An 18,004-nucleotide genomic window follows, 5' to 3' on the forward strand; every position below is an offset into this window, starting at 1 on the left:
TGGTCACTGTACAGTAGAGGAGTGTACATTGTAAGCAGCCCTGGTGACTGTACAGTAGAGGAGTGTACACTCTCAGCAACCCCCATGCCTGTACAGTACATGTAGGAGTGGGGTGGGGGGGAAAAGGAGCATATATATATATATATATATATATATATATATATATATATATATATATATATATATATATATATATATATATATATATATATATATGTATATATATATATATATATATATATATATATATATATATATATATATATATATATATATATATATATATATATATATATATATATATAACCCACCACGTAGGTCTGTTCGAAGGTCTGTTTAGTGTTCGTAGGTCTGTTGTTTAGTGTTCGAAGTGTAATGTTGACCCAGGTCGTGTTGACCACCATCATCACTACCTCAACTCACCATACTTGTATGCTGTCCTCAACTCCTAAATCTTCTGATCCCTGTGTCTCTTAACAGTGTCTTTGTGTCTTCTTCTTACCCTCTCTCTCTATCACACACCTTGCCACACACGAGGCTCAGGAACAGGGTGATATGGAAGTAATCATTTATATCAACTTACAAATCGCTATTAACCTCCTTCCATTACTCTCTGACGTCTGACTGATGCATTCACTGAACCGCTCACTTACTGTGTGTGTGTGTGTTTGTGTGTGTGTGTGTGTGTGTGTGTGTGTGTGTGTGTGTGTGTGTGAGTGTGTGTGTGTGTGTGTGTGTGTGTGTGTGTGTGTGTGTGTGTGTGTGTGTGTGTGTGTGTGTGTGTGTGTGTGTGTGTGTGTGTGTGTGAGCGTGTGTGTGTGTGTGTACTCACCTATTTGTACTCACCTATTTGTACTTGCGGGGGTTGAGCTTTGGCTCTTTAGTCCCGCCTCTCAACTGTCAATCAACTGGTGTACAGATTCCTGAGTGACTGTACACTCCTCCTGTGTGTGTGCGTGTGTGTGTGTGTGTGTGTGTGTGTGTGTGTGTGTGTGTGTGTGTGTGTGTGTGTGTGTGTGTGTGTGTGTGTGTGTGTGTGTGTGTCCGCCTCGTTATAAATCCCTCCCACAATTATGTATAATTTAACCCTAACAACACAGAAAGATAGTGACAGCGTATCTTTCAACCCCAAAACCCCCCCAAAAAATATTTCTAAACATTTGGTTCGAAATGTCCAGTGAGTTATATGGGATTAGTCCCGCAAACAATGGTAGCGATGGTCCTGTAAATGAGCTCCGCCTCTCTAATGGGACCCGGTTCTGTTAAATATCCGGCTCACACTCCGCCGGATAAGAACCAGTCGTTACCCAACAAATCCAGGCCTCAGGAGCTAAAGCCCGGCCCGTTGTACCGCTGGAACCCATTGGCTGTGATACGTGAGGCCCATTACACCCCCATTACCCCTTGCTTTACCCCCCATCGTAAGGTAAAAAAAGAGCAAAACAACAGATAAAAGATAAGTTCCTTGCATAAGAACAAATCCACAAGGGCCGTGACGAGGATTCGAACCTGCGTCCGGGAGCATAATTTTCTGCCTTGTAACTAATCCACGCAACCTTGGTCCAGAGCAAGGGAAGTGGGTCCTTACTGTTGAGAGAGGTGCGTGTAAAGCTTGGCGGAGAGAGAGAAAGGGACGTGTAAAGCTTAGTGGAGAGAGAGAAAGGGACATGTAAAGCTTAGTGGAGAGAGAGAAAGGGACATGTAAAGCTTAGTGGAGAGAGAGAAAGGGACATGTAAAGCTTAGTGGAGAGATACATACATCCAAGGGAAACACAGAGGGACATACATCCTCTATGTGTGTAGATCTTTACACATTGTGCGTGTGAAACTAAACTAAACTAAACACCAGTACTGCCAGTCGCTGGTAACCATATCATCAACACTATAGTAATGGGTGCACCCTTCAGGCACCAACAGTCTGGTGGATCAAGACGATACTCGACGCTTTGACTCGGTAACAGCTTCAGTCACATTGTAAAATCTCTTGGCAATGATAGATATTTAAACCTTGCCCATGAGCAGTTCGGTGAAGTGTTATCAGTTGTGAACAAATCCACAAGGGCCGTGACGAGGATTCGAACCTGCGTAAGGCAGTGTCTGGGATGCTCCCGGACCTGCGCAGGTTCGAATCCTCGTCACGGCCCTTGTGGATTTGTTCATTTGATGCATCACGCTAGTGTGATCTCTGTGTGTGTTATCAGTAATGCTGCAATGATCAGCGAGGTTATCTTGTATGATAATAGTTCGCTGCCCATTGCATTAACACCACCGCCACCAGGCATTATCTTGAGGTTATCTTGAGATGATTTCGGGGTTTAGCGTCCCCGCGGCCCGGTCCTCAACCAGGCCTCCTTTTTGTTACACACACCCCCAAGGAAGCAGCCCGTAGCAGCTGTCTAAATCCCAGGTACCTATTTACTGCTAGGTAACAGGAGCATCAGGGTAGAAAAAAACATTTTGCCCATTTATCTCCGCCTCCACCGGGGATCGAACCCGGAACCTCAGGACTACGAATCCAAAACGCTGTCAACCCAGCTGTCAGGCGGCGTAGTACCACCCCACCAACAGACTACCAGCCCCCCCCCCTCACAGGCCTCAAAGCCTCTGACAGTATCAAGATAACACTTTATAGCGTGTAGATAGCGAGTGGGGGGGGGGGGGCGCCGCAGACCCAATCTCCGAGGCTTTAGATAATATAATACTTAGGACGGTCGTAAATACCTTCAGCCCACTCATCATACACGATACACAGCTTCCCCCTCGGCCTCACACACGCTGCCAAGGGTGTCTTGGATATCCATGGATGTATTTTAGCCCTCCAGGAAGGATATATGTATAGGTTATACCCCCCCCCCCTGCGGGATTATGTTCTCTCACAGACAACATGCGGGGGGAGGGGATCTTCAGTGACTGACAAATTATTACTGGAAGCTGTTGATTGGTTGATATGATACGCTGAAGGATGTTGATTGGCTGATATGATACGCTGAATGACGTTGATTGGCTGACACGCCACGTTGAAAATTATTGATTGGCTGTCAAGGCATAAGATATCATACAATCCACTTACCTTGATGAATGGACAACTTACCTAGTGTAGTGTGCACACACACACACACACACACACACACACACACACACACACACACACACCATGACCGTCTCAGCAACACAACAGGACACAAAATGTAAACAAACTTAAGAGGCCCGTGGACATACCTTGACTCTGGCTGTACCGTCAAGGAGCCAATACGCACCTGGACTTACCTGCAGTCACGCTTCCATACGCCTAATTACGCCACCTTACTCACCTGCAAGGGTAAAATAATCCATATTAGAATAACTGCACCGGAGACGTCTCAATGATATCCAATTACACAATTACATATATTAGTATATATTTTATATATAGTATATAGTATATTATATATAGTATATATAGTATATAGCCACAATTAGTATATATTCACCAAGTCACGGAAGTGGTTAAAATTTAATAAGGTTAAAGTACTCAACCACGAACACCTGCATAACTAAACAAATTATCAGAATGTGAGGACATGATGTTCAATATATTGATGTGACCAGGAGGCCAGAGAGTATGTGTTTCCAGGCGAGGAGTCACAAAAACGTGGCTAAAGTATGTTGACCAGACCACACACTAGAAGGTGAAGGGACGACGACGGCGACGTTTCGATCCGTCCTGGACCATTCTCAAGTCGATTGGGACTTGAGAATGACTTGAGAATGGTCCAGGACGGATCGAAACGTCGCCGTCGTCGTCCCTTCGCCTTCTAGTGTGTGGTCTGGTCAACAGTCTGTGTTTCCCTTCAGAGGAGACCACGATGTCCTCCAAATGAACCTGTGTTATCCCCCATAGATACACCTTGTTTTCTGACCTCCAAAGGAACCTGTGTTATCTCCCATAGATATACCCTGTTTTCTGACCCTCGAAGGAACCTGTGTTATCTCCCATAGATACACCTTGTTTTCTGACCTCCAAAGGAACCTGTGTTATCTCCCATAGATATACCCTGTTTTCTGACCCTCAAAGGAACCTGTGTTATCTCCCATAGATACACTCTATTTTCTGACCCTCAAAGGAACCTGTGTTATCTCCCATAGATACACCTTGTTTTCTGACCTCCAAAGGAACCTGTGTTATCTCCCATAGATATACCCTGTTTTCTGACCCTCAAAGGAACCTGTGTTATCTCCCATAGATACACTCTATTTTCTGACCCTCAAAGGAACCTGTGTTATCTCCCATAGATACACCCTGTTTTCTGACCCCATATTGTGACCTGTGACCTGTGACCTCGCCTCTCAAACGTGGCTTCACGAAGAACTCTCAATTTCATGTTCATAATTTCCCCCACTGTGTTACACAATCACATGAAGCCATGGAAACGATTCGTTCTCATCCAGTCAGAATTAAACACCTGTAATTTACCCTCGCGTTTAATCCCCCTTGGAGTATGATATCACAATGTCTCATTTCTCACTATATTGTTACGCAGATTAATTAATAGTAACATGCAGGGAAAATTGTGTGGTACAACCCTTTCAACACAATATACAAAGGACATACTTTACCGTTCTCTGACATCTGTATAATGATCATTCAAATCATTATTAGATCACTAAAGACAGTTAACACCAAACTAACAACAAATCAGTTAACACCAAACTAACGAGGTTCTTCTATAACAACAACAACAGTTGATTGGCAAGTTTTCATGCTTGTAAACTGTTTAATAAATGTAACCAAAACCGTCAAAGATTGTGGAAAGATGTACACGTTCGTATGTACTTGCGTAACTGCTTGGTGAATCTGGCCCCAGACCATTAAGAGGACTGGCCAGAGACATTGATCCTGCCAACCGCCTCAAGGTAACCGATAGTGTGAGCAGACACCAGGTGTTATGGTTACTAGGAAAGCAAAGCCATTAATATTACTTACGGCTCTAATATTATGGATAACTTGGCCTCAACACTACTGCCTCGTAGCTGGTGTTGGAGCGTGAGTGTGTGTGTGTGTGTGTGTGTGTGTGTGTGTGTGTGTGTGTGTGTGTGTGTGTGTGTGTGTGTGTGTGTGTGTGTGTGTGTGTACCATGTGATGTGGTAATAAATGTACCGTCATTCACTGCACGCATACACACACACACACACACACACACACACACACACACACACACACACACACACACACACACACACACACACACACACACACACGTTACAACACAAGCCAATGAAGGTAAACTCCATTAATATTAATGCTTTAATGTTGGTGTGAAAACACCGTACGAGTCACTGAACCAACTAGTGAAAGGCGGGACCCATAGTCTAAGATCAACACCTAGAAACACAACTAAGAAATGACTCGTTTAGCAAGAACCAACATAAGCGTCTAATACTCACACACACAGAACATTAGAAATAATTTCTTTAGTGTCAGTTAACAGATGGAATGCATTAGGCAGTGATGTGGTGGAGGCTGACTCCATACATAGTTCCAAATGTAGATATGATAGAGCCCAATAAGCTCAGGAACCTGTACACCAGTTGATTGACAGTTGAGAGGCGGGACCAAAGAGCCAGAGCTCAACCCCCGCAAACACAACTAGGCAAATACACACACACATACAAACGTCCTAATACACCAAGTATACTCTCATATCCAACGAAAGACGAATATTATTACTTTTTTTTTAATATTAAAATACATACTTATAATATAAGTATGACAATATTAAAACACAACAACAACAAAAACAATAATTATAATCACCGCTCAAATCATTTAAAATTGCCGTTAATGACAATGACTCTTCAGTATTAACAAAAATATCCCCCGGTATCGCTGACATTTAAACACTGAAACGCTCAACATTTGTTGCTTTTATCAAGCGTTGAAATATAACAAAACATTTTTCGTTGCACCGAGTTCAATAATGATCCGACGTGCGACAAAAAACTCCTCCCCGGCTCGTTTGAACGCAAACGCGCTCTCAGCAGTCGTTGAAATATATATATCACAAAGATATAAAGCCAATATAAAGTTAAATAACATATTCAACTTCAATTTCTATGCTGAAGTAGAAGGGATGTATCAGGGGGGGGGGGGAAGCGCCAAGCCATTACGACTATATAGCACTGGGAAGGGGTCAGGATAAGGACTTGGGATGGGACGGGGGAAAAAAGAATGGTGCCCAACCACTTGTGGACGGTCGGGGATTGAACGCCGACCTGCATGAAGCGAGACCGTCGCTCTACCGTCCACCCCAAGTGGAAGCCACACACAAAAAGAACACAAAAGTGTTAGAAAACCTGTTGAGCATTGTCTTGGGGTGTCGCCATGAAGTGAGAGTGTGTGTCAGTCTGGCCGCGTCGGTTCGAGGCGTTGCTAAGGCGGCCATCTTGGTTGCTAGGGATGGTCTTCCGTCTTCTACAGGATCCTGGTGGTCACTCGGTGCCTCCCTCGTCAACACTACTCTACTTTCACCCACTGCTAAGCTACTACCACTAACACTGCTAAGCCACTACCACTATCACTTAAGCTGCTAAGCAACCACCACTACCACTTAAGCTGCTAAGCAACCACCACTACCACTTAAGCTGCTAAGCAACCACCACTATCATCACCACTACCCAACAACCAATGCAACATCAACACGGCGGGATCATCAACATTACCCCCCCCCCCAGGACCAAGAAAGGAAATCAGGTGAATGTAACATGCACACACACACTCAGAGTGTGTGTGTGCCACACTCAGAGGTCTGTTGCACTGATTGCTGCTACCAACACTCCCAGATACCAGAAGTACTCTCCGTCATCTGCCCCGCGCCATATTGATTGCTGGGGGTCATGTAAATTATTGCAGGGGGGAGTGGGGGAAGGAGAGACTTTGATCCATTACGTTAGTTGCCTTAGCCTCTTGTAGGTCGGCAGGTTCGATTCCCGATGGGTTACCTCACTGGTTGCTAAAGGGTCGTCACACCAGCTACTCGACAACCACCACCACCACCACCACCACCACCAGAAACAACTACACAACCACTACCACCCATCCCATCCCACCTCCCACCCCAACTCAATCCCATCGGTTGATATCGACGACTCTGTGAAGTGTCCTACCTCTAACGAGGCTGCTTCATTACAGTCGCCCTGACGTCAAACCCTGTTTAAGACACGTATCTGAAACGATCATTCTCCCACAAAGCCAAGAATAACACGCTTACCAAAAAATTGTCAGAGCCAGACTTCCTCAGGCGGTATCTTCAGGAAATTGCACATTATAGGGGCAAATTGTCCTCTCATTTTCACAAGCTCATTTTATTATTAAGTTTTAATAGCCATACCTTAGGCAGCGATGCAAAATTCAATAGACTGATGTTGCTGGAACAAAATATGTAGTAGGGGTAATATATATTGATGTTTGATAATCGTTAAATTGGCTTTGTATAATCAATACTGGTGATGCAAGTATAAGAGACTGTCGTCGAATGATTATATTTTTCATACATGATTCACATGATTCACTGATTCACATGTTCACAAAGGCATTCGATAAATGTGACCATGGAGTGATAGCACACAAAATGAGGTCCATAGAAATAACCGGTGAAGTAGGACGCTGGATACTCCATTTTCTATCGAACAGAACACAAAGAGTAACAGTCAACTATATAAAATCGAGCCCCAAGTGCAGTTAAAAGCGGTGTACTTCAGGGTACAGTCCTTGCACCGCTGCTTGATATGCCACAGACTGAAATATCACAAATCAGTCACAGACTAATTTTCCATCATCAACAGTTTGGTTTCCATGTTTCCAATAACGAGGCTGAAACAACTAACCACACCACACACGTGACATGAAACTAACGACGTTTCAGTCCCCCCCCCCGAACCCTTACCAAGTTGTGACAAGTAAGTGTCAATATATATATAGGCTGATTGATTGATGAAGATTAAGCCACCCAAAAGGTGGCACGGGCATGAATAGCCCGTAAGTGGTGGCCCTTTTGAGCCATTACCAGTATCAAGAGATGATACTGGAGATCTGTGGAGGTGCGACTGCACCCTGCGTGACGGGAGATGTCTTCCCCGGCCAAATGGATATATAATCCTTATATTGACACACTAATATTCCTGCTATGTCCGAATCTATTCGGGGGATAGACAGGAACGTCTATTCCTGTCTATCCTTGGTGGACAGAAGCGTCGTCATTCAACACGTGTAAGCTGGGTGACATACACATGACCTGCAGCAGTTTTATCAATCGAGACAGCCAAAAGATATCTTTTACATTTAACTTACGTTAAGCCATATCTTATCTATTTGGCAGCCTCAGTCCGAGGCGCTTTACGTTAGCTAATCTCTGGTATTAACCACCTAGTTACATGGTTATAAATTTAGATTTAGATTCTGCAGCTACTACATTTAGTTCCGAGTACTTTTCTGTAAAGAATTCATCAGCTGAAGATAACCAAATTAAAGTATAGTACAAGCCAGAAACTGTATACTTTCTGGGAGTATTCAAACGAGTATACCGGGAGTATACCGGGAGTGAGATCTGAGATTTATTCGCTTAATCCCCCAAGGCTGACCTCGAACCAGGCTTAACTCTAGATAACTTGGTCCAACAGGCTGTTGCTTGGACTGGCCCGCAGGGGTCACATCCCACTACAGCCTGGTCGGTCCGGCACTTCTTGCAAGAACGTCTCTTATATTATTTTTCTTTAACACCTCTACTTTTGTGCCTCTATACTTCTGAAATAAATTTAGCAAAGGAAAGCTAATTAAAACTTTTCTAAAGCTGTAGATGTATCAGACCTAACCTAACCTAACCTTCCTCATGTGATAAAAATGATTAATATCATTAAATAATTTCTCCAAGCCCTGGGATAATTTATACAGAAGCCGGGCAGGAAATTATAATTAACTGATAATCCTCAAAATCCTCACCCTATCTTATCTCGAATGATTGTTGCATTCAATTTACCATTAGTTGAAATTATCAACATTTAATGATATTAACTACCAATTTATTGACTTTTTAAAGATGGACTCAACATTTAGAAGCATACTCCCTCGCTGAACTGGTCCCGTCTCAATGGCCGATTGAAATATAAGGACAAGGGGTTTCACAATAGTTTAAGACAACAATTACCCAATAGTTTGTTAGGCTATTGTTAGGCTGTTAGGGTGACTTTTGTGTGCGTGTACAACTTAAGCGCCGAGAGTTCGTCTTAAGACACACAACAGCCCGTAATCCTAAGGTTTCCCAGCGTCAAGAAACTGTCGTACTAAGGTGCCCTTATCCTAACCAACCAGAGGACCCAAAACAGAAAACGGGGACAGTATGTTAATTTCACGAGTCGCTACCATTTTCTAGTATGGCGATTTTTGGCCGTAGGTACAATATGCGTCAAAAATATGCCGTTGTATTAGAACGGTTGCACAGAGTATTGTATTATTGTATTGTTGTATTATCGTTGATATTGATGACAAAATGTGTTGATCAAGGCGCATGATGCAAGTTCTCTACAGATGATATAACGGAGTAACATATTTGAGGAGATTAATAATGGTTATATTGCGGATGAGGAGTCACAATAACGTGGCTGAGGTATGTTGACCAGACCACACACTAGAAGGTGAAGGGACGACGACGTTTCGGTCCGTCCTGGACCATTCTCAAGTCGATTGTGAATGGTCCGACTTGAGAATGGTCCAGGACAGACCGAAACGTCGTCATCGTCCCTTCACCTTCTAGTGTGTGGTCTGGTCAAAATGATTATATTTATGGCCGCTCTCATCCGAACACTCTTCCTCGGCCCCTCTCATCCGAACACTCTTCCTCGGCCCCTCTCATCCGAACACTCTTCCTCGGCCCCTCTCATCCGAACACTCTTCCTCGGCCGCTCTCATCCGAACACTCTTCCTCGGCTCCTCTCATCCGGACACTCCCTTCCGTCAGCCATTATTAATCTCTCGACCGGCCTCTTCCACCCATTCTTCCCATTATATTTATTTCCACCTACTCCTTCCCCTTCACTCTTATTTCTTATCCCTTGTTTCCCCCTTCAACCTCATATCATTCTCACTGCCATTCATCATTCCTTCAACTTATCCTTTCGCTATTCCATTCTCCTTATCCTCTAGTCTTTCCATCCTACTCCTTCGTTATCCCACTATCCCCTGCCCCCTTTTCGTCCCTCTCCTGTTTCCCTCTTCAATTATCTTTCTCCCATTTCCATCTGTCCGCATACACGGAGGGAGAGAGAGAGAGAGAGAGAGAGAGAGAGAGAGAGAGAGAGAGAGAGAGAGAGAGAGAGAGAGAGAGAGAGAGAGAGAGAGAGAGAGAGACAGAGAGAGAGAGAGACAGAGAGACAGAGAGACAGAGAGACAGACAGAGACAGAGAGAGACAGAGAGAGACAGAGAGAGAGACAGAGAGAGACAGAGAGAGAGACAGAGAGAGACAGACAGAGACAGACAGAGACAGAGAGAGACAGAGAGACAGACAGAGACAGAGAGAGACAGAGAGAGAGACAGAGAGAGACAGAGAGAGACAGAGGCAGAGACAGAGAATGAGACAGACAAAAATATAAGGTAAATAATCAAGGTGTATTTGAGACATTAATATCTCCCCTTCAACATGTACGAGATGGCGGCATCATAGCCAGCCGTCCACCAGTTATTAATAACCGTAATACAACTCAAGTTGTTACGTGTAATGACTCCGAATACATCCCATCACCAGCAGTAAGATAACAGACACATCTGCGGCTGACAATGTGAATAAACAAAGGCATTTGAGATAATATTAACTAATATGTATGAACCATATTTTGAGATCATGTTAACTGATATGTATGAGCCATATTTTATACATTTTTAACCAAGAGAGCGAGAATATTATAGAAAATGGGGGGAACATCTACATGATAATCGTGTTTGAGGAAATTTTTCAATTTGTGAAAGCATACACGAATTTGTATACAAGTATATGTGGGGGAAGTGGGGGGGGTTATGAGGGGGGGTGGAGGTAGGGGGGGGGGAGTATTGTATAGTTGGGGGAGGTGGAGATCACGGGAGCGGTTATGGCTGGGTTCGAGCCCTGTGTAGGGAACACCGACTGTTCACCGATACTCAACTGTTTGCACTTGTTGGGGGGACCTGGTGGTAAACAAATTGACGGGTCGTGTTTATGTGTAAACTAGTAAGACTTACTGTAAGCTGTAAGAAGGAGAGCTAGCTAGGAGCCTGCTAACAGGCGTCAGAAACTGTCTGCTCCTGTTTCCTGTGTGTTTACTCTTGCGCTAATTACAATAACTATCGTCCTTCTCTACACACACTGCAACAATACCCAAAATTACTAACAAGAAATAAATAACTACAATAGCTGAAAGTTAATATAAATCAACAGGAAGTTAAATGCGACTGGGAGGCACCGTAGACTATGATCGCCCGTGTCTCAGGTTCCAGGAATAATATTTTGTAATTCAAAGTCTGCTCTTCAAGCAATCGAAAACTTCTCTTGGGAGATCGACAGCAAGAACCTCATACTCCCAATTATAAATGACCTAATTTTACAATTCGAAGAGTACCAACTAAGTCTTGGTGAGTACAACAGTTCATATTATAAACATTCCACTCACAGTAGCTATACGTACTATCATTTTTGGAGGATGGGTTAAAGTTATTATTAAACCTTGCCTCATACCATGGCCCAAGGAAAGGAAACTATCAGGGGGGGAAAGCGCCAAGCCATTACGACTATATAGCGCCGGGAAGGGATCAGGATAAGGATTTGGGATGGGACGGGAGGATGGAATGGTGTCCAACCACTTGTGGACGGTCGGGGAGAGACCGTCGCTCTACCGTCCAGCCCAAGTGGTTGGCCCATGGCCATCGGGAAAATTTATAATTCGTCATTTCATTGCATTTTCTTTCCTGAAGATTCTCTGTGTTTCAACATTAAGGATCACAAACATGTTGGGTGAGGGGTGAGTAGCGTGACTTGTGAGCCACAGACGTCACCGACACACACCAGTAGGATGGCCGACAGAGCTGAGGTCAGCGACTTGGTCTGACGCTTCACGTCGTTATCATCTCTCACCACCACCTCCTCCGTCCCCTCCTCGGCCGGCCCGCGAGTCTACTTATGTTTACAGGCTCCACCGCTAGCTCTCTACCCCCGCCTTTCTATCTCCTAGGGAGCCGGTCGGCCGAGCGGACAGCACGCTGTACTTGTGATCCTGGGTTCGATCCCAGGCGCCGGCGAGAAATAATGGGCAGAGTTTCTTTCACCCTATGCCCCTGTTACCTAGCAGTAAAATAGGTACCTGGGTGTTAGTCAGCTGTCACGAGCTGCTTCCTGGGGGTGGAGGCCTGGTCGAGGACCGGGCCGCGGGGACACTAAAAAGCCCCGAAATCATCTTAAGATAACCTTAAGATAACCTCCTGGTTTGTAACGCCATGCACTTTCATTGCATTACATGAGAATGTAATAATTCTCATGTAATAAGAATTACATTGTTTCATTGCTCGTGCTTCTCGGCGCATTTCCTTTCAAAGCTGTTTATTGAATTTAGCTCAAGGTTTTCCTCTTCTTGCCTTTTCATTGACATGGGACGATTTTCCTGTCGTCTCTCCGGCTCGTCTGTCTCTTCAGACGTGTGTCCTCTGGCCAAGATGTTTCTCAGTTTCAACATTGTCTCTGTCCAACCTGTAAATAAAACCTAGATGTATCTTATAACCCCATTCAACTTTTTCCTCCAACGTGCTGAGTTTCGGCTCCCTCAGCCCTTCCCTTCTAGGTGAATTTCCTCAGGTGTAGGACAAGTCAGGTCGAGTTTCTCCTTAGTGTTTTTCCCGGGTGTGGAGTCCATGCCAGTGCTGCATACTCATGACCTGGTCTAACGTAGGATGTGTATACCATTCAGAAGACGTTATTTTGTTAAGGTCTTTCCTCCTCAGACGAAAGGTTAAGTTATATATATATACTCGCAGATCCTACTCTACTTTCTAGGAGGTGGCGGCACCACCTTAGCCCATCCTGGGGCCTTCTCTCCCTCCTCACCTGTCCATTACTTTACATTTGTCGTGGTTGAGGTCAGGCAACCATTTGTCTGGGACTGAGTGCTCGCTCTTGGTCTTCACCTTGCTTATCAGTTTATAGCTAATATCAGCTTAAGCAACAATAGCTTATCGGCTATAACGTATAATATATCGTATAACGGGTATAATTCTTTTCGTCTAAACCCTTCAAGTTTCTCTTAAAACTGTGGCTGGCAATATTCTCGTGGCTAATGAATACATCAGTGTGTCCCTGTGATTCATTTGTGTGGATAATTCCCATTTGGATCTTCACATTCTATTTTCTCACATAATAAATCAGCTATCCTTATACACTATTAATTCCTATCAGTATCATGTACGTAGGGATCAGATCTCCCCTGGATCTTCTCATTTCTAATGTGGACGATGAGTCACAATAACGTGGCTGAAGTATGTTGATCTCATGTTTACCATTTCCATTTCTAATGTTTAGTTCATAGTCTTTCTTTTTTAACTCAATTCTCATATTTCTGGAATAATTCTATAAATAAATTATTATTCTTGAAAGGATCGTACTGCACGCAGGGGCTGAATACTCGACTTGGGCCTATTCAGGATATCTTCAGTGTTCTGAATGGATATTTTTAAGGTTTTTATGACAATCTTAAACAGGTTAGTATCGTGGATGCTACAGAAATGATCCTGTTCATTACACACAGAAATCACGCTAAAGTGATACATCAAAGGCAGTGTCTGGGATGCTCCCGGACGCAGGTTCGAATCCTCGTCACGGCCCTTGTGGATTTGTTCATTTGAACCTGTTCATGTCCTCTCCTGGAGAGAGGCTTCGTGTAATATCTACCGCTACAAATTTATATTTTTCAGTAGCTATGAATTTGTTTCCTTTCAAGATATGTCATCCTTGTGCTCGCCTCAGTTTTCTGCTTCTTCGTCTACGCTCAGCATTTCTCAGGTTTAGTACCAGAAGCCACAACTCTGAGTACCCCCTTGTTGTCGAGTTCATCCTTCTTCAAGACTGGCAAGTCTGTCTGTACTATTATTATTCACCCATACATTTTGCCTCATCAGAGACGTATCTGTATCTTCGCGAAGATCATTTATGTAGATCAAGATCAACTTGGTTCTCAAGGTGATTCGTGAGGAGAGTCGCTTGTTACCCTTAGTGAAGCTGATGCCTAATGACTCCCAATTACTCTCCGCCATCCGTTGTAACACGCCTTCTATTATCATCAGTGTTTTCTTCCAACTGATGAACAAGACTTTAAATGAGGTCAAGGTTTTCCCCTTGTTGCCTTTTCATTGACTTGGTACGATTTCCGTGTGTCTCCAGCCGTGTGTCCTCTGGCCAAGACGTTTCTCAGTTTGAACATTGTCTCTCTCCAACGTCTAAATAAAAGCTAAATGTATATTAAATTTATTTTATTAGGCACTGTCGAAAGCTTCTTTTTGTAATGTTAAGATTGTCCGCCCGACCTTCACCGTCGCCTTACGGCCGTCACACAGAATTCACCGACCTTTATCCTCTCCAAGTGTTCCACTAACCAATGTTTTAACATTAATTTCAGAATCCTGTACATCGTGTCAGCCATTGACACCAACCTGCAGTTTAGCGCCTCTCTGTCTCTCCATTTTATATAAATGTTGGTACTACATATGACATTCCCCAGGCGAGTGGCAATTTTACTCTCTGATCGGTTGTATTGTACAGTATAATCAGTGACAAAAACATTGAAGCCGTACGATGATACGATGCCATCAGACCCATATTGCTCAACTGCTCGGGTGCGTGCACACACACTACCAACTGGACCACGATGGCCTCGTTATACACAGTGGCCGCCGGTTAGTAATGTTGTGTAACCTCAACTTGTCCTGTTGCTTATGCAACCCGTTCTCGCACTTGCTTACAGTCAATATTGGCTTATTTAATAAGTGCATATGTGACATACTAATTGATTGTGAATATTTTAGTTTACCTTGAAAAGCTTCATAGAAAACACCGACCTTACCTAACCTTCTTAGTATGTTAAGATAAGCATATTATTGCTTCTTATTACAATTATTACTTAACCTATACCGTTGATAGGTTAAGTAATAATTGTAAATAAGAACCAATAAGATATTTATCTTAACATACTAAGAAGGTTAGGTGAGGTCAGTGTTTTCTATGAAGCTTTTCAAGGTAAACTAAAATATTCACAATCAATTAGTATGTCACATATGCACTTATTAAATAAGCCAATATTGACTATAAGCAAGTGCGAGAACGGGTTGGCTTATGATGCAAGTTTCTTAGGTGATCGCCTCCCTTCTGATGCACTCACTCTCATTGTACGTATAACTCTGCGCGACCTGTTTACAAAGTCAGGTTGATCAGCAATTGCTGATCAACCATAGCTTATCTAAGTGTAGCTTAGCTGATCTGATTCTGCTTCCCTCTTCTCTCTGATATATTCATTATTCTCATTGTCGGCCTTTTTCTCGCTCTCCGCGCTCAATATTCCATTTTTTCTCCATTCTTATTCTTCGTCTTGTGGGAATGAACGTTGAATCAGAGGATAACGCTGCGGACTTGGTCTATCACTTTCCGGTATGGGATAAACTTTCCCAGTGGCTTCAGTACACATTTTAGCACTATAGTATCATCTCCCACGTTGCCTCACTGAGAAGTTCTCTCATTACTGCTTACATGCTCCCTGCAGCGATCATACTGCCTTCTCAGCTTGTTATCTATATCTACTCCTTGCAGTTCCACCAGACACTCAAACACCAGCCAGATAATATCTACCAGCCAAGTAATATCCGCCAGCCAGATTAAAACTATTATCAGAGCAGCACGCACCGTACAACAAGGTTTCCCGAATCAGGCAACGTGTATAAACAAACCATTTTACCATCGCCGTGTTAAAGAATATATATTTTTTTCCAGATTGTGGGCGCTTACCCGTCCTTAGCTGGCGCCCACACTCCCTCCGTCCGTAGCTGGCATCCACACTTCTCCGTCCGTGACAGACACCCGCTAAACAACGGCATATCTGCTTCCAAAATAGCTTCCCAACTCTGTATTCGCATATAAATAGCGCTACTTTTTGCCGCCAGAGCATCAAAAGACCTGAGCATATTACCTGAGCAACGGGACCGCCTAACGCAGCGACACAACCAATTACAGCCACCAGGAGATGCTATTAAATTTAATTACACCGAGATATTTTTCCCCTATCTTCCTGCTCGAGTTCCGTCATTTAGAAATACGAGAACTTGCCAATAATATACCGGCGATCTGCTCCACAGGACGCGGTTTACAGCACTGGTGTAAACCGCGCCCCTGTGGAGTGCGTGCTCTACAGAGCGCACGCCACAGAGCGCACGCAACAGGGCGCACGTAACAGGGCGCACGCCACAGAGCGCACGCAACAGGGCGCACGCCACAGAGCGCACGCGATACATATCACGTGTTACTGCCCACAAGAAGAACGCATTTCCGCTTCACAGCCTTCATCCAGCCTTTACGCGTCCACTTACGAAGCCTGTACATCTTTCCTATATCATGGTCGCTTAGTTTCCATTTTTTAAAACAATTTGAAAGAGCTCCAAAACTTTGTAAGACAAGGTTATTGTTATTATAGATAAGTTCGCAGGTCATAGGAGCACAAACGTATTAATATACGTAAACAAAGCCGCCATGGATGTGGAAAGATGTACAGGTTTCGTAAGAGCCCCCGAAGTTATTTAGGCTGTGGTTGATAGCGGTAAGATAGCGGTGCAATAAATGGGAGAACTAGTTGGTCGTTGGGGGTTGTGGGTAGGGCTCCACACCCCCCCCTCCTCCACAACCTCCACAACCCCCTCACCCCACCTCCACAACCCCCCCTCGCTCCACAACCCCCCACCCCACCTCCACAACCCCCTCCCCTCGCCAGGGCAGCACCAGGTGGCTTACAGCAACACATCCTATTCATCATTGGATTCATCGCCAAATGTCAGGCATTTTAGCCTTACTGATAATTGGTTTATTATGCGATGGTGCGTTAAAACAGATCATTTCCTGGTGATGACTGTGAGCGATGGTAACTGGATGACTGGAGGAGATGATCAGTCAAAATTAGCCTTTTTTCCACAATGCCTCGTAATGCCCAACTTGCTTCACCTTTATTTTTATACCCATTGCCGTCACAGAAAGCGCGTCTCCATGCAGGACACAGTGTTTAAATGACAAACGCTTTTAAATCTAAGATATAACGTTTATACGAAGGAATACACGCCCCCACACCCCCCACAGAGCACGCCCCCACACCCCCCACAGAACACGCCCCCACACCCCCCACAGAACACGCCCCCACACCCCCCACAGAACACGCCCCCACACCCCCCACAGAACACGCCCCCACACCCCCCACAGAACACGCCCCCACACCCCCCACAGAACCCCCCACAGAACACGCTTCCACCCTGCAAAACACGCCCCCACACTCCCTACAGAACACTCCCCCCCACAGAACACGCCCCCACCCCTACAAAACACCCCCCCCCCCCACAAAACACGCCCCCCATCCCCCCCCCCCCCAACACGTCTAAGGTCCTACCACCGAGACACAGGTGAACAAAACCAACATTAAGACCAAGCTTTTGATGTAGTGGCTCATTACTCACCCGTGCGGTCCCACCAGCCCTCCCACACTCCCACCAGCCCTCCCACACCCCCACCAGCCCTCCCACACTCCCACCAGCCCTCCCACACTCCCACCAGCCCTCCCACACCCCCACCAGCCCTCCCACACCCCCACCTCTCTACCACTCCCCAGTCCCAATTTATCTATATAAATCAACTGTAAATTATACTAGTCACAGATATCCCGGGCATGTATACATCAGTGAATTACTATATACAACATATATTTTACACACACACT

Source organism: Procambarus clarkii, chromosome 2 (genome assembly GCF_040958095.1).
Source record: "Procambarus clarkii isolate CNS0578487 chromosome 2, FALCON_Pclarkii_2.0, whole genome shotgun sequence".
In the NCBI taxonomy this organism is placed as follows: domain Eukaryota; kingdom Metazoa; phylum Arthropoda; class Malacostraca; order Decapoda; family Cambaridae; genus Procambarus; species Procambarus clarkii.